Below are 23245 nucleotides of genomic sequence, written 5' to 3'. Positions count from 1 at the left end.
TACAAATAGGGTTCAATTAAATCCCAATAGTGAAATAAGGTGTTGAAGTTGGATTCTAGAAATATTTTAGGTCACTATTTCTGGCAAAATCAGATTTCTCCTTTAACACTTTACTTCTTTAATCTACATTAAACATGATTTACAAGCTATGATGATCTGTACATTCCTATCAACCAAACATTATTTTTTAAATCCAGCACTCACACATGCCAATACTCATCCTGACAGAAAAATCCCTTACAGATACCACCCATCTTTCAAAACCAAGCCATCAGTGATGAGCAAACAGTGACAGCCTATATATTCTATAGACACAGAAAGGTCAGGGTAATCACAAGAAATAAAAGTCTTAAAATGTTTGCCTTAAAAAAGTATTGAGAGATCATGAGGGAGCATATGAATTCTCATCATTTTTGATTCTTAATGGGAAGAGGAGACCTTCCTCCCTCCATGAGGAAAAAAAACTAAATAAAAAGTCTATTTACTTGCACTGTCTAGGACTACTGTATTTGATTTCATAGTTTAGTGGATGATGGCAGTGTGCATGCACTGGCTAACTCAGGGTCCCCAAGCCCAAAACTTTTAGAGAGAGTTCGATCTACTGCCCAAACAGAGACTGCCTGTGTAATCTTAATGCAATAAATCTGCTGCCGCCCCCAAAGAGTGGGATTTACAGTACGTGCTCACATCAACTTTGCTGCATGTGCCAGGAAAGCATCAGAACTACAATGAATGTGTTGAGAATAGTTACAATCCCTACAAGCCGCAGACATCTCTATTTCTGGGCCTGTGGCAGTATATGAAGGAAGTCCCAATGTTCTTGTACGTAAGCAAAAGAGATAGACAGACAATGGGCAGCAACAGTAGAATTTTCATTCAGAAATAGATCTACAACAGGAAAGGGTATCTCTGATAAAATCTGTCTAGGTAACATATCAGAGTAGAGAAGGAAGAAATGCCCAGAAGGGACACATTTTACCTCTACAGTTCCCTTCTTCTGAGAAAACAACTCATCCCTGCAAGTCTGAGTGAAGTCCTGGTCATGGGAGAAAGAGAGCAGGGTAGTTTCAAATGAAGAAATTTTCATGGCTACCATTTTATTTTCCAGAAAAAAATAGAATCAGAAGAACAAATTTTCATTTTAATAAGCAACTTTTTTCAAGCCTACGCTTTTAGTGGTAGCTTGAAAATTTTCTCCTGAAAATAAATAAATAAATATATATATATATTTAAAAAATATATCAAAATGAAAAAGTTTGCTGCTTCTTCAAAACTTCCTGTAGGAGACAAATTATATTTTTTCTTACCGTGCTGTAGCCACCATCTTATAACTTCTGGCACTATATTTATCCCAGAATCCATTGTTGCTCTCTTTAGCTAAAAACCAACTTCACTTTCTAATTTGCAAAATACTGCAAATACTGCTAATTTTCAAGTACTGTACAAGTTTTCCTCATGCATTCTTTTTGCTGCACCTTTGGGAAAAGGAATTATATTTTCCTGCTTAGGACCCAAGTTCATGAGCACTGCTTCCTTTAACCACCTTTGGGATTAGTATTTCTGCTCCATTCTCTTGGGCATACCCAACAATTATTATTCCCAAAGGAATGATCACAGTCATCCCGTCCATAAGGCTTCAATTTAAAATCCTGAGGGAGGACATTGAAAAAGGTATTTTATTTTAAAAGCCTTTAAATGCTGCACAACTGCTGTCTGCTGAAGAACTTCCCGCTGTTCCCTCCCAATTCTTTTTCTGTCTTTTAAATCCATCTCAGTCACTAATTCTGTCATTCTCTGGCAAACTACATTTTATTGCAGTGAATGTGGGCAATCACTTTGTTGGAATATTTTCTTTGATGTACTCATGCTGCTAACATTAGATATCTAATCTCTGTGCATAAATTAGGAGACTAGTTTGCCTAATGCCTGTCTATAGGTGGTGAAAAGAAATAGGCTCATCCAGAGGGAAATGTAGAACAGGAGCATAGCCCAAGTCCTTTGATTTGCATTCTGGAGATGCCTGTCACCATTCACTGAGTGTCACACGTGTATCCAGCTATTGGCTCATCTACCAGGTGCTGCTTGCAGGCTGCCCTCCACAATTTTTGCAGGGGGTGTTACCTGACTGGTGAAGACAGGTTGGTGGGGGGCTTCTGGTTGCTTCAAAATCCTGGCCACGGGTGTCAGGAAGACAGCACAGGCAAGCAAGACTGCTTATGAACTCTTCCTAACTGCCCTTTTCCTCTGCAAGATGTATTTTATGTACAGTGTGGCTCTAAGCCATGTGAATATTGTACTATATGACTCATAGATCTAGGGTATGGGTTACGCTGTTGGTAAAAGACTGTGAAGAAGCCAGCCTCCAAATTTAGGCACTTTATTGTTTAAATCTGCTATGCTCCCTCTTATCTTCATGGACAGAACAGCTCAGTTAGTATTTATTTAGGAATGATGTGAAGGAGTTTTGAAACTAATTTCTAATATACCAGGCCTTACTCTCTTTGCCTTGGCTTCTACTTTGTCAAAAATCGGAAACCTTGGAACTTTGTCTACTTCATATTATATAATTATTATTATGTTATTGTTATTGCTGTTAAGCAGAAGCCCCATAATCACACCCATTGTTATAATTGCAAACTATAAGTCTTGTGGAAATCATCTCCTGTGATAATGAAACAGCATCAGAACTCCTAAAATGTAGGCAATATCTAAGCTGAATGCTGAAACTGGGTTAAAGAGGGGCTGAAAACTCATATTACCACTTTATTACAGAATGTGGATATGCTGAGTATCAAAGACAAAGTTTCAGCATTTTAGGGTAAATTGTATATTGATGACTATATGTTTAACAGCCACATTTTAAGAGGCAGATTTATGCCAAATGTAAAATATTTGGAAGCAACAATAAGATAAATTGACTAAAAAAAGAGGAAGACAAAGAAGATAAACCCCACATTTTTAACATTTTCAACCAAATTACATTTTCTTTAAAATATTTTGACAACAAACATTCCACTAACATTGTGTCAATATGGTCATATTACTCATCTCAGCTCTCATATATTTTGTTTCTGAGCCATGAAAAAATTATCCCTATCCAAACTGATTTAATTGAATTATAAAATAAAAATAGCCTTTTCTAAATTTCAAACTTTCCTGACAAGCTAGAACAGGGTCAAAGAGATTTGAAGAGTCATTGAAGAAAATGTTTTGATTTACCTCAGATAGACTCAGGGGAACTTTGTTCCAGATGGTAACCTTCACCTTTTACAACAAACTGTCTATCTGTGGTAGTTCCTTATTACAATTAGATCCATATCTGTCTGATATTTTGGTGGTCAGGAATTTCCTGGCATCATACTACCTATGATATATATTTTGCAACATTTATTGTGGTTGTGTGTAATAACAAAGGAAAGGAATTTAATTTTGGTTTCTTTAGATTGACCATGGTATTTTGAAACATATTCAGCATAAACACTTTAGAAAATTGCTATATCCTCAAACCTAAGGTGATTGTTTGTTTGCTTGCTTGCTTTTAGCAGTTTAAATGTTAACACAACCACTGTATTTCTATTTTGGTTTGCAATTTCGGGCCATAAAAGTTTAAGAGGGATTTTGTGCCAATGGTCAGTCTTATACATGTTAAAGCCACTTGTGTATCTAACTATGAGTTATGGGCATAATAGCATTATGCATAGATAAATGCATAGATAAATGCATAGTATTATCTATATTTCCATCTATGTTGACACAGTAAAGCAAATGAAATAGTTTGTGCAAGTCATGAGAAAACTAAAATATTATGTTTCTAATAGCCCCCCCGCCCCTCCCAACTTTTTAGCTATTTAGGTTATATAACAAATATCTACTTTTGTTTCACAGAATACCTAATATTCAATGAACCACAGCTGTTCACATTTTAATACTAGCCTCCACTAGCTGCATGAATATCTTATCTAGATCATTACCAGACCCTCCATTTCTGCACAATACTGATAGAATTGACCCATGTTCACACATTTAATGTGGTATTGTACAGACCTTCTCCATTTAAATTGTCAAATAACACTTTTGTAAAAGCTTGAGAGAAATTACCTCCTTTGCCACCACTATTAAATTGAGTCAACTTACTTTGAATATTGAACAGTAAATTTCAGGTTTGGATCCATGGGCGCCCTGATGTTTGTGGACTATTTCCAAGAAATTTGTATGAGATGACTAAAAGAAGTAAAAGAAATGTCAAGAAGCTTAAATTCTCTTCAGAAAGGTTAGCCAGTCTGCTGGAAAAAATGTACAGGCTTGTCATATAATCATAATAAAAAGTCGCCTTATGGATGGATTTGATGAGTTACAGGAAAGCATTAACAACTCTAAAGAAGCCATGCTGCAAATAGTATTATCTTTACCTCTTATAGAAACAATGTCTTATTTAAAGCTGCAGGCACGTTGCAGGCATTGTTTGTAGCTTCATTTCTTTTTCTTTACATTCAGATATTATCTATTTTTCTTTTTTTTTTTTTTTTTTAGCCAAATATTTCTGCCTCTTGCATTTTTGACCTGATGTTTAAGATGATACCACCTTGACTGAATTTCTTTACTGACCTATATTTCTGTAGCGTTTTAAGAATCAAAACATCCCCCCAAAACAAGAACTTAAATATAATAGCTACCACAAAGATAATGGTCAATCAATAAATATTATTAGTGATTTAATATTTATTATTATGTAATAGCATAAAAAAATCCTCAGTTTCAACAACAGTTTATTAACTTTAGTACTCAGAAACCATGACAGTAAATATCTTTACTGTAAGTAGGATAAATAATAAAAATCTCCCTCCCCTCCAACTCAGATTTTTTTTTTAATGAGGAAATATCAGGTGTTTTTTTTTTTTTTTACCTTTAGTGTTACTATCCAACCTTCTCTCTTTTCCAAAATTAGGTTCTTATATACTTTCAGGTTTTTATGAGACTGTTTTCTACTCTTACTACTCTTCTTAGAGAACTTTCGTAAGATCCTGATCAATAGAACAGATGCCTTGTTCTTGTGTAGGTGGAAGAAAAATACTTTTCTTAAAAAAAAAAAAAAGCATAAAATTTTTAAGATGTGTGTATCTTATGTTAAGAATTGTATCCTACTATATTTTGTCTTTTCTAAGCAGAGTACAACTTCTCCAGTGCTTTATAGGTCACAATGGAAAAAAAAAATCTAAGAAGGAATTTAAGAAAAAAGGAGATGTATATTGCTTTTAACATGTGATCAGATGATTCCTCTAAAGTGGAGGGATTCTGTAGTGGAAAATCTTTTATGGATTATATAGTTTAATCATACCCTTTTGTTGTCAGCCTTCATTTCATTTCTTATTCCATACTGAATATAATTTTCCTTTTCCTTTGCTAGACATTTGGGTTAAACTGTCATAATGCTATTGACCTCAGGTCAGTTGTTGTAATTTAATAAAACTGGAGATGTAGCCCTGTTACCTGATTCCCCATAAACTACTATGACAGTCTTGTACAATTCCATTAAAGGCAGAATATTCTTATGAAAGTTTCTCCCTCTTGACTTAAATATTTTGTGAATCCAGTGAAGTTTACATTTCCCAAAAATCATTACATCAGAGGCTGTAAATATAATTTTAATTCAAAGAGTACATTATGTTTTTATAATTAATACACTAAATTAAAAATATCTTGTGAATTTTGGGAAGCTCTCTAGTTTATGAATGGTTTACAGTAGCAAGAATGTGTTGCTTGGCATTTCTTTGCATTCTAGACAAGCTAGACTTCTTGCATTTTTAGGCACCAGTATTTCCCTAGAGATCCTTTCTTGATAGGCTATCCTTTGACTGGAATAAGTAAAATACATTGTGGCTGAAAATTCTGTGCTCAAAACATTACTTCAGTTCAAGACACAGGCCTCAAATCTCATACATACATACACATACACAAAAGTATCTGTTTTTATAAAGCCTCTTCTGCTGCCATAATGAACACTTGCAGGTTCTTATTTTCAGTTATCGGGCTTACGCTGTTCCTCAGAACAATTTATTCTTAATTTTAACTAGTTTAGCTTTGTGGAATTACTCATACCACTGACAGGATTCCACCTGGTGATACAATTTTCTTTTTACTCTTCTATCAGCCAGAAAGACTCCTTCTTTTTCCTCTTTTTCTTGTTCTTTTTCCCTTCTTTTCTTTCTTTTCTTTCTTTCTTTTTTCTTTTCTTTTCTTTTCTTTTCTTTTCTTTTCTTTTCTTTTCTTTCCTTTTTTCTGTTCTTTTCCTTTTTTCTTTTCTTTTCTTTTCTTTTCTTTTTTTTTTCTTCTTTTTTTTTTTTCTTTTCTTTTCTTTTCCCTTCCCTTCCCTTCCCTTCCCTTTCCGCTCCTTTCCTTTCCTTTCCTTTCCTTTCCTTCCCTTCCCTTCCCTTTCCTTCCCTTCCCTTCCCTTCCCTTCCCTTCCTGCCCTTCCCTTCCCTTCCCTTCCCTTCCCTTCCCTTCCCTTCCCTTCCCTTCCCTTCCCTCCCTTCCCTTCCTTCCCTTCCCTTCCCTTCCCTTCCCTTCCCTTCCCTTCCCTTCCCTTCCCTTCCCTTCCTTTCCCTTGCCCTTCCCTTCCTTCCCTTCCCTTCCCTTCCCTCTCCCTTCCCTTCCCTTCCCCTTCCCTTCCCTTCCCTTCCCTTCCCTTCCCTTCCCTTCCCTTCCCTCCCCTTCCCTTCCCTTCCCTTCCCTTCCCTTCCTTTCCTTTCCCTTCCCTTCCTTTCCCTTCCCTTCCCTTCCCTTCCCTTCCCTTCCCTTCCCTTCCCTTCCCTTCCCTTCCCTTCCCTTCCCTCCTATTGTTTTCTTCATCCATGTCAGATTATTATTTTTCCTGTCATGTTTGAAAAGCTCTTGAGGTGAAGTACTTTAAAATCACGCTTCTGTTTCTCTTGTCTTCTGCTAAGGAAAATTTTGGGTGAACAATGAACACACACATGCGTGGGCACCAACTATCTCTGGAAAAACAAGTAATGCTTCTGTCTAGCATACAGATGCTTTGTCTATAAAGGTGCAACCCTAGTCACAGGACACTGCCTCATCTTTCCTTGGTGATAACTAAGACTATTTCACTTCATTATGGAACATAACAAGAGAAACAGTCTCTTCAGAGACTGTTAACACAGAGGAACACATTCATTATTTGGTGGCTGTTTGGAATGTGGTGTGGGGAGGAAGAATTTTAGTTACATGCACAGCACCCTGCCCTTCCCTTTATAATCAATGGATAATTTATCTGTTCAAATTAAAAGTTTACTTAAGAATGAGTTGAATTAACGTGTATATTTTTTCTATAATAATTTTCTAATGCCCTTGTTAGCCAGAAGTCTGAGGACTAAGGTTGGCTTTTCTACCTACTTAATACTCCTCTAATAACCTTGCAAGACATGCAAGGTATATACATATAAACCTCTAAAGACACTGTATGCCTCCAGAGCAATAGCTGGAACTTTTTTATTACAATTTGCAATTTAAATGATCTGAACATCTTAGTCATGGCTTTGGGTCAAGTACTTGTAATTCCAGGCTCTAAACATGATTGGAAACCACAATCTGGACCCACCTTTACATAAATCTTGACATGAAACTTGAAAGAACATTTTTTTGCACTTAAGGAAGTGCAAACTAATACATTTTTTTTTTTAATTTATGTTTTTGCTGAACCTTCTACTTATGATTTTCATAGCCTGAACATGTAGTTAAAGCATGGAAATGTATCTGATCATATTCATCAACATGGTGCTCTGTGATTAACCAAGTTTTTCTGATCAACCAGATGAGGACACCTGGTTTTGAAATATGCTGTGTTTTACTTCTTATTGGCATGACTGGTTTTAAGTTGGAAATTAGGAGACATTTCTTCTCAGAAAGAGTAGTCAGGCATTGGAATGGGTTGCCCAGGGAGGTGCTGGAGTCACTGTCTCTAGGGATGTTTAAAGAGAGGTTAGACTTGTTACTTAGGGACATGGTTTAGTGGGTGACATTGGTAGTAAGGGGATGGTTGGACCAGATGATCTTGGAAGTCTTTTCCAACCTTAATGATTCTATGATTCTATGAAATGAACATGGATGGTGAAGGGGAGGTGATAAGCTTTGGACCTTGATTGATATATAGCCAAGAGGTAGCTAGTATACATATCTGAGCCTAAATGCTGGACATCCCATGGGTGATAGCAGTCCAAAGATATCTTCAAGGACTACAGTAATGAATCACACTCTTTATTTCACCCTGTTACCAAAGAAAATGAGAAGTGTTTTTTTTTTTTTTCTCTTTTTTTTTTTTTTTTCCCCTGTTAGGAAATCTGTAACAGAGTAAAATATGACTTAGTTCTTGTATTAAATGCAGCAATTCAACAATAAATCAGGTCAAATTATTCTGGACTCATTGCAAACTGACCATTATGTGTCTTTCATCACAAAAATGGAAAGAAAAACCTTGAGAATGATATTCAACAGACACAGGTACTTAATAATAATGTTTCTTAGAGCACTTAATCAGGCATATTTTTTTGTATGACATCTTCTTAAAAAACTCATCTAGAGTCGTGCAGTTTTTTTCATGTGGAATCCAGTGAATTTCTGAGAGGAATACATGCTTAGGAACATCTCATTTTCTCCTGAATGTTTAACAAAACCTTTTTGAAGTCTTTGGATTTAAGATAGGGACATAATTAATCCTATTCCTGTTATACACAGATATAAATCAGATAAAACTACCAAAAACTGATGGCACACAATTTGACTGGTACGTATCAGTGTGTATCTCACTGAAGTCAATGGAACTCTACCTACTTGGAGTCAATTTGGCTACATTATTTGTTTTATCACTGAAGACATATATATATTTCTGCAAACGAATTTCCAATTAGCCAGTTGTATGTCATATATTTTTTCCTGCAGCATACAAGGCAGTATAAAGAATGTCTACCTTTAATAATTCTAAATGCAACCAATAACAACTAGGCTATTCTTAAGGAAAAGTTACTAGATTTTGAAAATACTTCAGTGATTAATTTTCACTCTTGTGTCTTTTATATGGAATAAGTCATCATTCTAAAGCATGTTTTTCACAAGAATTGCTTTCTAGAATGGACGTGAATTATCTATTGCAGAACTGCTGCTAGCATCTGTTCTTGTACACCATAATGAGGACCAGACTTAATCTAGTTCAGTATCTTTTCTGTAACAGCCAGCAGAAGTGAACTCTTAAGGAAAGAGTGTAAAAATTAGTACAAGTGGAGGACCCAAGACTTTGTTCTTGTTCAGCAGCAAATAAAACCGTGAACATTCAAAACCAGCAACGAACCAAAAAGAACATTGAAGCTTTGCTGAGGTTTTTGGAAAGGTTATGACAAACTTGTATCCACTGTTTTCCTCCCTCTCCCTATGTTTATCTAGAACCCACATGCTAAATTAGCAAAATGAGCTGAAGTAGTCCATAAGTTAACTTGAACTAGTTCTAGAAACATCACCCTGTGCCTTTTTCTAAGCACTCATCTATGCACAAAGGTATCAAGCCTGATTCACAAAGCTTATAGCAGTCTTTGGTATAATATCATTGATTTCCATGAAATGAACTAAACAAATTCATAAGTAGGTAAGGATAGTGAAATCATTCACAGTTTGGCTTAACCAATTTTGAGAGTGCCTCTCTATGAAACTAAGCAGAGAAAGACCACATATATTGTGTCTTGTATAGTAACACCATGTGCAGAAGAAAGTGCAAGTATGCATTTTGTTATTCACCAGGGTATTTCAAAAGTGACCCATATTGTTTTTAGGTTTATAATATGAATCCATTTTACATTAGAAAGAATAACGGAAAAGCACACATTTTCAAGGTGATTAGGATTGCTGTTATTTGCCACTTCTTGCAGAATTTCATTGTATAGTAAGAAACCAATAATCTTTTATGCATGATAAAGAATATGTCAGAGAGAAATATATAGAATTTATTTATTATAATGTATCTCAGCTTTTACTCTAAACGTGTGCACAATGTTAAGAAACACAAATGTAGAAGGATCAAAAGAAAAGGAAAAGAAGGACTGCCAGAAGAGGAAAAGATACTTCTCACACAGCCAGTAAACTCCAAAGCAGGCAAAAATATTCTACGATACCTTCATTTTATTAACCTCACAGTACAATTGCCTGTGAGACAATGTAGATAAACTCCTTTCAGGTCAGTGCTAGCATGAGAGGGGGGAGGCAATTTAAGTTAATTCCCTTAGACCAAGAACCGGTAGGTTGGTTTCTCTACCTCACCAGCTGTTGCCCACTCACTGCCACTGATGCTGTCACCCTCTGTAGTGGGTTTACGTGGCAAGGTTTTGGTAGTGGTTGGGCCATAGGGATAACTGTGAGAAGAATCCAGAAGGTGCCCCATGTTAGATAAGGGCCCCGCTGCTGGCCAGAGCCGAGCCAATAAGTGTCATTGTTTGGCCTCTGTGAGAGCATATTTGAGGAAGGAAACCAAAACCAAACCAAACCAAAACAACAAAAAAAACTGCTGTGGAACAGCAGCTGGGAGAGAGAGAGGAGTGAGAAACAGCCTTGCAGACACCAAGGTTGGTGAAGAAGGAGGTGGAGGGGTGCTCCAGGCACTGAAGCAGAAGTTCCCTGCGGCCTGTGATGAGGACCATGGCAAAGCAGGTTGTACCCCTGCAGCCCATGGTGTACCACAGTGAAGCAGGGTTCCAAGCTGCAGCCTGTGGAGGAGACCACAGTGGAGCAAGTGGACCTGCAATGAAGAAGGCTGCGGCCTGTGGAGGGCCCCTGTATGAGCAGACCCTGGGCTGGACCTGTAGGCTGTGGAGAGGAGCCCATGCAGGAGCAGGTGATCTGACAGGAGCTGCTGCCTGTGGGGAGCCCATGCAGGCGGCATCCCGTGGGAGGGACCCCTCGTGGAGCAGGGGCAGAGAGTCACCGAGAAGGAGTAGCAGAGATGAAGTGCTGTAGACTGACCACAACCCCCATTCCCCAGTTCCCCTGCACCGCTCAGGGGGAGGAGGTGGAAGAGGGTGGCTGGGGAGAAGGCATTTTTGGTTTCTTTCCTTTGTTTTTCACTTCTCTAGCTTGTAGTAGTAGGCAATAAATTTTACTGGCTCCCTACTCAGAGTCTGTTTTGCCCGCCATGATAATTGTTGAGCGATCTCCCCATCCTGATTTCAACCCTTGAGCCCTTTGCATCGTATTTTCTCCCCCTTCCCCTTTGAGGAGGGGGAGTGGGAGAGTGGCTGAGGTGGAGCTCGGTTGCCCACCTGAGTAAAACCACCACACCCTCCCCATTCCTCCTGGCCTTTCTCTCCCTTGGTATCTGCTGCTTTCTGGGCTTGGTTTGCATGCTGCTGGTAAGGAAAAGGTGTCTAACATGGCAGAAAGCAACATCTGAAGGACAGGTGAGGAAAGAGAATGGCTGAGATGAACAGCAGCAAAGATTGTACTTGCTTGAAGGCTTGAAGCAACTCCTAGTGGCCCTACAGGCCTTGTTATAACCTAGTTCTGTCTTCATGGACAGTGGAATTACTCCATAGCTTTTTATTAACCACACAGCTACTTAATCCTGTATAGTTTGCTTTTGATAGCATTGGAAGTCTGTAAAATGTGATGTGTGCAGTATTTTAGGTTAGAATGGAGCAGCAATTGTACTGTGCTTAACATTCTTACTGTTAAACAAACAAACCAGACAATGCCAGAAATGCAGTTTGCCCTAAAACACAAAGTGCAGTCATTAGATATTGTAGCTGCTCATTTCTAAAAGCCACAAATATTCAAGAACCAAAACAGATAAATCTTAATGTGAAAATATTTTACTTTTCCCCTGGTAAAAGTGCTTGAGGAGGGTGGCAAACATAGTGGAAAAATCCTGCAAATCAAACAGACAGCCTATTCAGCCTGTTTTGTCCTTTCCATGTATTGAATCAACACTTGCTCTGAAAAAGAGAACATTTGGAAGTTGTGCTTCAGACCACTACTTGGAGGCCTAGAGTGTGTGCAATGCTTAGTGCAACTGTGCTAGCAGAGAGGATTGTAGCTGGTTTGCAGAGTAGTGCATGGGAAGCAGAGAGACCTTCAGTCTGCTTAGCTTTCCCCCTCCTCCAATAAATCCTCCTTTACTGTAACTTGATAACATCACTGAATATTGAACCAGGCATCTAAAATCCGTTGTTTAACCTTGAATGAGCTTGATGCTGCATACTCCAAATGTATCGGTACTGTATACTCCAAGGTGTAAGCTGTGTTTCAATGGTGAACTGAAGGAATTGCTGTTTATATGCGCTGTTATTATTGCTGTTTTTAAGAAAATAACTTTTTGGTTTTATCCAGAATCTAAAATACACAATCCATTTACTGAGATAGAAGTGTCTCAGTATAACCCAGTCTTCAGAAATAAGTGCCTTAGGGACAGGAAATGAAAGTTGCATTTGTTCCCCTTAAGGCTTCTCATTCAAATGGGTGAAGAGTTGGCCTTAATTACATACACAGAGAATAAAATACTTTAGAAAGTATCTCTAATACAATGCTGTTTAAGACAAAGAAATAAAAGTCCCTGTGGCAAGTTTCATTCACAGGAAGCTTCCTTGTATTTGCAGTATCTGTAAACAATGGATTTTGATGAGTAATGATGAGGTAGACCTGCTTAACATTTTAAAGGAATAAAAACCAGTATTGTTTTATTTAGTGAAGAAAGCCTTTCATTTCTTTTTTGGTCTATAAGGCAATTTTCATTTCTTTTGAAATTCACCTTTTTTTTTTTTTCATTGAAAGTCAGGAGAAAGCCACTTTCCATTCTCTCTCTCTAAAAAAAAAAAAAAAAAAAGGGGGGGGGGGGGGGGGGGCAAAAAAAGCCCCACAACACAAAATCAAACGAAACCAGAAGCAACCAAAATCAAAGTCTTTTCATTATTTCGAAACATATGTATTTTTTAGCGAAGTACATGTCAAATGTAAAATAGTAGTAATTTCCTTCAATTTTCTGTTCAAAAGAAGAGTGGAATATTATCTTGTTAATTCTGAGAATCCACAAATGATGGAAAAGGGCTCTTTATTTATGGAATACATTTCTGTTTTAGTAGTGAGCCTATTAGTGTCTGTGCTGCAACATGTACACCCTGCAAGTCTAACTGTATTCACAGGAGGGATTTCAATGCCTGAGCTTGTGCAATGTATTGGCAAAATCTGAAAAAACTGAAACAATTCAAATGGCTTGGGTTTTATTGAGGGAAGGGTGAATTCATAGTATCATGTCATGTGTTTTCATTTATTCCAGTGAGTAATATATGTGTTTCAGGGCTAACTCATACAAGAAATAACTGATGCAAAATGTGATGAAAACAGAGCATAACAGAAAAATTCTTTGCTATTTTATAACCTAGAAGACAGTCTAGTCTTTTTGCTGTTAGAAAAGACAGAGAGAGAGAGAGAGAGAGAGAGAGAGAATATTTGAAGTTGTAAAGAGTGCAATCTTATACTGAATCAGCAAGTTAAAAAAGGTTAAGTAAGCCCTAGGGGCAGGGACTTCTTTTCATTATAGCCATGTAAAGTGCCTACCACAGCAGGGTCCCTCCTTTACGTCTGGAACTCAGGGTGCTTCTGTGACGCAATTAGTAAAATCACCACCAACACCAAAACAGAAAAAGCCCACGCAATTTACTATGTAGATTCTGGTCTTCATTACATTGTGGATTAGAGGAGAAAGCCCAGGCACAAAGCAGGAGAAATACATTTGAGGGATTAGAGCTGTGGGGTAAGAATCTCTGCTGCTGCTGCTAACTCTGTAGCTCCACTTGCTTCAGCTAAGTAGAACACTCTTCTCTCAGTAGAGGGTTAGCATAGGAGTCTCTCTTGCTGTTTGAATCCATCACACAAGACAACCACATGTAGAATTATGTGTGTGAATGAAAGATTTCCTTATAGTTTGAAATTTTGTTGAACAGCTAAAAACTAAGGAAAATAACATTTTTGTTCTGCAGTATGTTTAAACAGATACCATGTGTGAACACCATTACTGTGTGGGAAGGGAAGGGAAGGGAAGGGAAGGGAAGGGAAGGGAAGGGAAGGGAAGGGAAGGGAAGGGAAGGGAAGGGAAGGGAAGGGAAGGGAAGGGAAGGGGAAGGGAAGGGGAAGGGAAGGGGAAGGAAAGGAAGGGAAGGGAAGGGAAGGGAAGGGAAGGGAAGGGAAGGGAAGGGAAGGGAAGGGAGAAAGAAAGAGAAAGAAAGAAGGAAAGAAAAAGAAAGAAAGAAAGAAAGAAAGAAAGAAAGAAAGAAAGAAAGAAAGAAAGAATGAAAATGAAAGAAAGAAAGAAAGAGAGAAAGAAAGAAAGAACGAAAGAAAGAAAGAAAGAAAGAAAGAAAGAAAGAAAGAGAAAGAAAGAAATAGAAAGAAAGTAAAGAAAGAAAGAAAGAAAGAAAGAAAGAAAGAAAGAAAGAAAGAAAAAGAAAGAGAAAGAAGGGAAGGAAAGGGAAAGAAAAAAGGGAAAGGGAAAGGAAGGGTAAAGGGAAAGGGAAGGTCCTGGAGTTGACATATGTGGAAGTTTTTCCTGTGTGAAGCATGCATGATCGGGCTTCTTCTGGAACAGGTGCTGTGTTCTGAACATTTAAACCGTAGTAGCACAGAGAAACAGGTTTTCTTGTGTGTTTTTCCTGTGTATAAAGGACCCTTAGGTACAGTGTGATAGGACAGGGGAACTTTATTTTGTGGAAAGGTATGCATCTTAGTTTCTTCAGTACCCATCTGTAGATACTGTGCAACATGTGTGACCTACAAGGTAGAAGTATAAATTCCTCTAGGTAGAGCAAGTATTGTCTTACCCATAATTTTTCCCTGCCTGAGATTTGGAACCAACAGACTCTATGGTGGTAATGAGAACTAATCATAATCCTAATTATTTTGGACACTGCAAGCTGAAGCACCTAAAAGTCTGGGTAGAAGCAGGGGACTGATAATAGAAATGCTACACTGACATAATGGATCTTTTCAGACACTAATGTCAGTGTACGCTTTAATGTGAGTCCTTTGAAATTCTTTATTATAAAGTGGATCGGCGCTTTTTTTCTATGAGAAAATCCCTGCTTCCTTAAATGGTAGTCTCAGAAATACCACAACTAAAAATTCTGCTTACTGTATCCTAAACAGCATATTTCTATGGACTAGATAATGGGCCCCTCACTTACTTTGTACACATTTTAATTTCTGTCAGCCCGATTTTGGTCAATTACACCAATACTACAATGCTTCTCTTTCTTTTTTTTTTTTTTTTTCCTAATCTTACCTTTGAGAACTTCTTGTCAGATTTTATATGTATATGCATTTGTATATATGAAGAATAATATACATTTCTTATTCTTATTTTCCCATTCTTATATTATGCTCTTTTTTTCTTTTCTGTTTCTACTGTTTTTACTAATTGGAAACAAAGAATATAAAATTCTGAATCTCTAACATCAATGGTTGTTGCTCAGGAATATCCAATATCAGATTTGGATACATGACAAATAAGCTTTACAGATAGAGTAAGCATTCTTTGGTAAGCAGATTGTATCTTCTAGATTATGTTAAATGAGTTGGCAAGCATACTGAAACAATCATCTCCCAGAAAGTTTTATCTCCCTCTCAAGCAATTAGAACTGGAGCTACCAACTTTCTATGATTTTACTGAGAATCTGTTTCAATACACCAGATGTAAACAGCATCACCTAGATTCTTGTGTCTTCAGGTGACAATAGTAGACTTGTGCTCAGAGAAACAAGATCTATGCTTATGGTGATCCTCAGAGTCTATTTTCATTGGCCTATGATGATGACGAGGTAATTACTCTGGACCTGCTTCCCCTGAGATCTTATGCACTGCCACTGAAATAAACAGAAGCTTTGTCATAGACCTAAATAAAAGAAAGAAAAAAAATGGAAAAAAAGAAAGACAAAGAAAGGAAGGGATAGAGGAAGAGAGAAACAGAAATAGAAAGGGAGAGAAAGAGAGAACAAATGAACGAATCCAAAACTTTTTTTTTTTTTTAAGGACTTGATCTCTAAAGTACAGTCTGTAGCCATGAAATACAAGTGTAAGAGCTTCCTGTACGGCACTCAAGAGGTGTTATACAACCCTTAGCAAGCTGTTTGATAACCAGTATGCAGAGGGGGGGAACCACATAAGGGAGCCTTCAAGAAGGTGCTCAGGGAGGAGAGGCCAGAAGTAGGCAGCTATTGGGGAAACTGAAAACTGATAACTGATGGCATGAGTCAAGCTGAGGTGTCTAAAGCATAAATGGCAGCAAGGAAGTGAAGGATAAAGGGATCATGATTTTAGATTCAGCCCCTTCAGTTCTACATGTATGGCATTAAGAACGTACTGCTATTCCTCAGTTTGTCCTTTATTTAATTGAAAGTCCATAGATGCAGAAAATTCAGTTTGGTTAAATGAGTTCACATACTTTGTCTATAATAAGCCCTGACACTTACACATGAATACTTGCATTATGCTGAGTGTGAGGTGATTCACCATGAGAAGCCTGAAAACTAGATATTAATCAGCAAGCTCTACAAGCCCTAATTACTAGATACCTGTGAAGTTGATACTGCATGGATGATGAAGGAGATATACATCTTTCTCTTTTATTCCTGCAAACAAAACTAGGTGTGGCTAGGGAACAGGCAAACTCATTTACTTGTATTAGAAAGCTAGTATTGCGGTACCCAAGCTTCTTCACCCCACAGGAAAAGATTTTATTAGCTTGGAGCCATGTCATAATGTATTAGATGAAGACATACTTTGCAGTGGGTTCATAGAGCAAAGAGTGTGTGTTCAGAAATGAATTCTTCAGCAGTAACATTCAGGTTTCTTGGCAGCATGTTGCACAATGACTCTTTCTCCCCATGGAAATCAATATAGTACACTAACCTGCTCTGGCTTCTTTTGACTCTCCCTTTTTATGATACTGTCAAAGAGGAATAGTTTAGCATCCTTTGTTGTCTGAATGTCTAAACTAATTACAGACAGGCACTAAAGCTGTATTTGCTGACTTGGCTTCTGCTGACTCAGCTTTTTTGTGTTTAATGACCTTCTTTAACAGCTAGAGTACTAAAAGATGGTTTTGCATACACAGTATATCTGAGGTGGTTACAGAACTGGTATTTATCCAGTGGGTTCTACACTACTTATACGTGCTTCACAAAGCAAAGGAAAGAAATCAGTCTTATCAACAGATTTATCCCCAAGGATATCCTCTGCAGTTTATATAACATGATTTGATTTTCAAGAGCCATATTCTGTCCAGGGGCATAGTCAGAGCTGCCACAGAAAACAGAAGGTTAATTCAAAATTTTAGAAATTAAGATTAAATTTTGAAACACTCCAAGTATGTGTCTTTTTTAAGGGCTTTGTGAGGTTGTGCTGCAAAGGCTAAAAAAGATTGCAAACTCTGCTGCTTTAGGCTACCAGGCACATCCAGCAGTGTCACAGAATCACTGAATGGTTGAGGTTGGAAGGGACCTCCAGAGATCATCTAGTCCAACACCCCTGACTAAGCAGGGTCAACCAAATGCTACAAATAGCTGAGGGGACAATGTAAAGAGGATGGAGCCAAAGTCTTCTTAGTTGTGGCCAGTTACAGGACAAGGGGTAATGGGTATAAATTGAACCACAGGAGGTTTCATCATCTTACAAGGAAGAACTTTACAGTTCTGGTGACAGAGCACTGGCATAGGCTGCACAAAGAGGTTGTGGAGTCTCCTTCTTTGGAGATATTCAAGACCTGTCTGGATACGATCCTGTGTAACATGCTCTAGGTGACCCTGCTTGAGCTAGAGGGTTGGACTAGGTGATCTCTGGAGGTCCCTTCCAACCTCAACCATTTTATGATTCTGTGATTTTGTAATTCACCCATATAGAATAGATGTGTCTGGATTAGCATTGGCAAAGGTAATGTAGAAAAACTTAAAGGTAGAGGAGAGCCCAAATTATACCTGTCCTATTATGCAAACCAAAGAACATCAAAAGTGAGAATACTAATTTGTGTATTTCCCTCCAGAGAGAGAGAGGATTCCTCTTCCAACATTCTCCATCAGTTGGTTGGATGCACTGGAGACTCTCATAGTTAGCTTTTGCACATATAGTGGTGGAGCTAACTCCTGTTACGTTTCCTTTTTTCTCATTTTTAAAATGTCACTTGTAGAGACATTTGGATGACTCTGTAGATAATATTTTTAAATCTCAGTAAGGTACTGAATAGAAAATTCCTTAGATGTTAAATTAAGGGTATGCTTTGAGAAGTGTTAAACAAAGGAAAAAGAGAAAAAGGTTTAAGGAAAACAGTACTAGTAACCTCATTCCGCTTCTGAAAATGGCTGTATTTTATTTACAGAGTAGTCTTTTAGGAATCCCAGTCCTTCCTCCCTCCCTCCCTCCCTCCCTCCCTTCCTTCCTTCCTTCCTTCCTTCCTTCCTTCCTTCCTTCCTTCCTTCCTTCCTTCCTTCAATCTTCCTCTTTTCCTCCCTCCCTTCCTCCCTCCCGTCCTCCCTCCATTCCTCCCTCCTTCCCTCCCTTTTCCTTCCACTTGAAGGTAGACCAAGAACAAAGCAAACCAAGAAGACTTGCCTCCCCACTTGGGGCTGGGAACAGGAAGAGGTCCCACATGGGGCTGAATGAATGCCTCACATCCAAGCATGATGACAACATCAGGGAGTAGGTTGGACTTTGTCTCCTTACTCACTGAGATGGGAGAGCTGAAGCAAGGGAAGAATGTTGTAATTTGCTGCTGGCTCAGCCCACAGAAGGGTCTAACTTTTCTCCCACCCAGACAAGAAGTGCTAAGAAGATGGTTTGTGCTTTTATATTTTCTTCACAGAGTCCCTTTCCTTTTTGATTCTTGGCTTCTAGGACTACAAAAACAGCTCCTACACAAAACTTGTTGCAAAGACGCAACTAGGTCCATTAAAAATATAATGGCTTGCCAAATGCATGCATTTTTTATTTTAATCATAGTTGTCTGAGTTATAACGAGATTCTTAAATTGGCAGGGTTCCAGCTTATGAGATGTATATATTTTATTAGAAAATATATGAGGAGTTTAAAACAGATTTTGTAATGAAAATATGCAAGCCACTATAATTGCAGTGATACTAGCTGGTGTCACTGTATTGTCATGCATGCTTATTTTTATATGACAGCCACAATGTGACATAATTTACAGCAAGTGAAGGATTTGTAGTGTGCAAAAAAGAAATTAAACACACACTGCTTTGTGAAAACAAATCACAAACTATTATTCTCTGCTTAATCTATTCTGTACTTTTTTTAGTTCATTTAATTTCTGAGAACATCAATCTCAAGATTTTGTATCCCAAAAAGGACAAGTGTAGTTTGAGAAACCAAATGAAACACTCATAACACGTTTGAATTTTCTTACAAGCTTCTAAGTGTTGGTATTGAAAGGATTTTCTCTGGTGTGAAGGGTTACTGAAGGGGCGTAATTGTGACTCTAATCTTATGTGATTTCTGGAGAAGATGACTTGCTCAGTCATTTACACTTCTATGATTTTGTTATTGTTATTACATGAGAAGTACTACTTAAAATCGTCTGCTTCGTTAGCATCATGGATCATCAGATGAAGTAACAATCCACTCTACTGTAACAGCCTGAAGACTTCCTCTGGATGCATTTCATTTTTAAGTAATGTCATCCCCAGAATTGTGCCTGAGTATGAACACTTAGTAAGAAAGACAACTCTGGGTGCCTCTGCGGAGTGAAATAATTGCAATTTAGTCCATTCCTTTCTCTGAGATTCTATATATAAATTGCTATTTCAGAAACAGCCACAAAAATCCTTTTAACAATAGAAACGCCCACTATCTCTAATACTAATTCTTACATCAATATGGAACATGAAGTACAGGTGCTAACAAGTCAATCACTTGTTTTGAGCACAGATCAGAGAATGTGTACAGGTCTGTGGGTTGTTAATCTTCCCTCTAGTCTCTTTTAAAAGCATTTTTTTTCTTCTGTTCTCTCCTGCTTCCTTTTCCCCCTTCCCTATAGCCCATGTTATAGTTTATTTTATTTTATTTTATTTTATTTTATTTTATTTATTTTATTTTATTTTATTTATTATTTTCAAATAAAAGGTTCATATTTCCTCCTTCAGGAGAAGGCCTTAGACTGTTTTGTGGAATAAGGCCTAAATTCCATAATGGGCAGGGTTAGGCCTACTCCATGCTCAGGATTTTCTAGTGGCCAAGTCTCTGTGCAATGATGGATTTAATTCTCAGATGTACACAGGTTTGGGGAAACAAGTCACCTTGCTTGGCTGTTGTTCCCATTACCAGGTGTTAGTTATTGTAGAGACCAGCTAGAGTATTTATGTTTCTTTGTGCAACTCTGCACTTGGTTCACCATCTGTTAAGGGGCAACTATTACCTCATTGTAGCTATGTGAACAAGGTGGTATTAATTGCATATGTACCACGACAAGAAAGGCAAGATGGAAACATACGAGGATTAGTTTGCCATAGAGGATAATGAAGACAACAAATAAAATCTAAAGAATAATCTAGTGGACTCCTAAATCAGGACAGATAATAACTTTTTTCTTCTGATGCCTAATCATTAGTGCATTGAATCCAGGATAAATAAAGCCCAATGTTTTCTCAAATAAATAAATAAATAAAATAAAATAAATAAAAAAATATTTCATTGCAGTGAAAAAGACTTCTTGATTTGTTTCATGATCTTGGAGGTCAGCCATTTACATTCTGCTTGCTGATTTTCTAGGGTTTTCCTAGTTCTCACAATTGTACATAATGTCTCTGTCTAAAAAATAATGGAATATCCAAAGGGAAAAACTTTTTCTTTGTTCTTTATACATAAGCCTAAATATAGATACTTGTGGAAGTAAAAGAAGAATACTTGTGACAAGCTGCAAATGTTGCTTGGCAAAAAAAAATAATTGTCTGTCTAATTACTATTTCTATAGTAATCTGCATGCGTTCTGTTTTTCAGATTTTTCAGTTATGATTGTCAGTCAGAATTGTAATAATGGCTAAAAATGGGACATGTCACTATTTTATTTAATTTACTTTCTAGAAAATATGGGATTTATTTTCTAATTTATACAACACTAGACTTCTTAGGCCTAGCTAATGATAACTCTGCAGTACCCTTTAAAAAATCCATCTTTAATATGTGTTCCTACCCCATCTGGAAAACATAGTGTTTTCTAAAGGATGTGGTTCTAAAGGATGTGCCTCTATACAAGCCTTGGTAAAAACAGATTTTAGTTTTCTGGATGGGACTTCAGGGGCTTTATGACTGCTGATATGATTTGACATGATTGATATGATATGATATGATAGAATATATATTATTATATGATATGATACAACGTGATATGTGCCCCTATAAAGCACCCATAACATTCCCTGCTTCAGTCTAGGCTACCTCCTCTCTTGGTCAAGTCCCTCATTTCCATGAAATGATCCTGCATCAGCATGGACTGTCAGTGATTTACATTTATAGGTCACCTGGTGCAATTTGGTAAATCAAATTTGTTGTAATAATTGTGGATGGAGAGAGAAATAAAGCTCTGAAAAATTCATAAAACAAACAAACAAGCAAACAAACAAACAAAAACATATACAGACAAAAATGGTCCTACTACTTTGGCACTGGATAGCATTGAATTAATTAATTCCTGCTGAACTCCAGGAGCCATTATGCGTGTTATGATTAAAGTAGGAAATATAATACTTCACAGCAAAAAATCTCAAGACACCAAGATCTCTAATTCTGTCTGAACTATCACTTAGAGGTATACAAAGTAACTCAGAATATCTATCCTGTTTAAGATGAGCTCCCATCTGTCCTACCATACCCAGTGCCATTCTAACCTGAGCATTAGGTTAAGAAAGGAGATTTGAGGGACAGTGATATATAAATAGATGTAGCAAAAGGCCACATAAGAAAAAAGTCTTTCCCCACTCTCCAAGGATTTTAGATGGATATTTGTCTTTCTAATTTGGTAAGGCTATTATATCTTTTAGACAGATGAATCTTCAGTAGGCTGTCTGGTGGCAAAAACACTAGGGATAAAACATATGTTTGCTATTGGACAGGAGTCAGATCCAGATAAGGGCAGACACCTTAGATGTCTTCAAGTAGCTGTCTACAACAAGTACCAAAGTTACCATCACAGCCAGCTCCAATCAGAGCTAATGGAAATTTGTTCTGTATTGTCAGTGGAGCCTAAGCAACTACTTAGCTCTCCCCAAAATAGATATTAATATTGCTGATGAGCTCTCCAATGAATGTAATGGAAGCTTAGATACCTACCTCACCTATAAACAAATATATGCAGGCACATAAATGTAGGTCTCTTAATCAGGAGATAAATCACACCATTGCAATATAAGCTTAAAATAAAAGCAACAGATGGACACAAATAAACATGTGAACAATCTCAAGGGAAAGAAAAAAAGTGAGAGATGAAGAAGCTTTGTTTGTGCAGTAGGTCACATGCCTAGTCTGTGAGCGTAGAGTCCATATTTGGGAATACTTTCTACTCCCACAAGTATGTATTTATTTGCTGTGTTCCATAAGGTGCTCCTACACAGCAAATAAATGTGCATAGTGTCTTTTTTTATTATTTTATTTTATTTTATTTTAAACCACATGAAACAACCTTCTTGTTTAAGCTTCCCTTCCACACAGAGAAAGAGAAGCCCTTCTAGGGGGTAAATCACTCACCTCTGAGACATCTGTTCACGTTTAACAACCACAGTCACAAAATAGTCTTCAAAAAGTAGGTGCTGTACTAAACTGTAGGTCAAAAGCAACAACCTTTGGCATACTATATACAGATCTTCAAGAAAGGCATCTGAGAAAAGTGGAAATGTATTCATAAGCATTATTCTATCCACTGATCACAGTACAATACTGTTCAAAAAGGATCCGTAGAGAGAAATACTACGGAAATTATTTTTTGTTTTTGTCAAGGCCAGAGAAGAAGACTTTCAGCAGCTAAAACGTACTTGAGAGAGATTTCATACAGATAAGGCACTACTGGCATCATAATAAGGGTGCTCTTTTTTTTGGTGAGCTGGCTTAGCCAATAGAAGCAAAAGTGAAACCTCCTTTGAGTTCCAACAGCTGATAACCCTGTGGACGAAGTCTTTGGGAGAAAAACAAACAAACAAAAAACACCTCCTTGTAACTACTATATGGA

This window comes from Cygnus olor, chromosome 3 (assembly GCF_009769625.2).
Source record: "Cygnus olor isolate bCygOlo1 chromosome 3, bCygOlo1.pri.v2, whole genome shotgun sequence".
NCBI classification, from domain to species: Eukaryota; Metazoa; Chordata; class Aves; order Anseriformes; family Anatidae; genus Cygnus; species Cygnus olor.
This window is presented reverse-complemented; position numbering follows the sequence as displayed.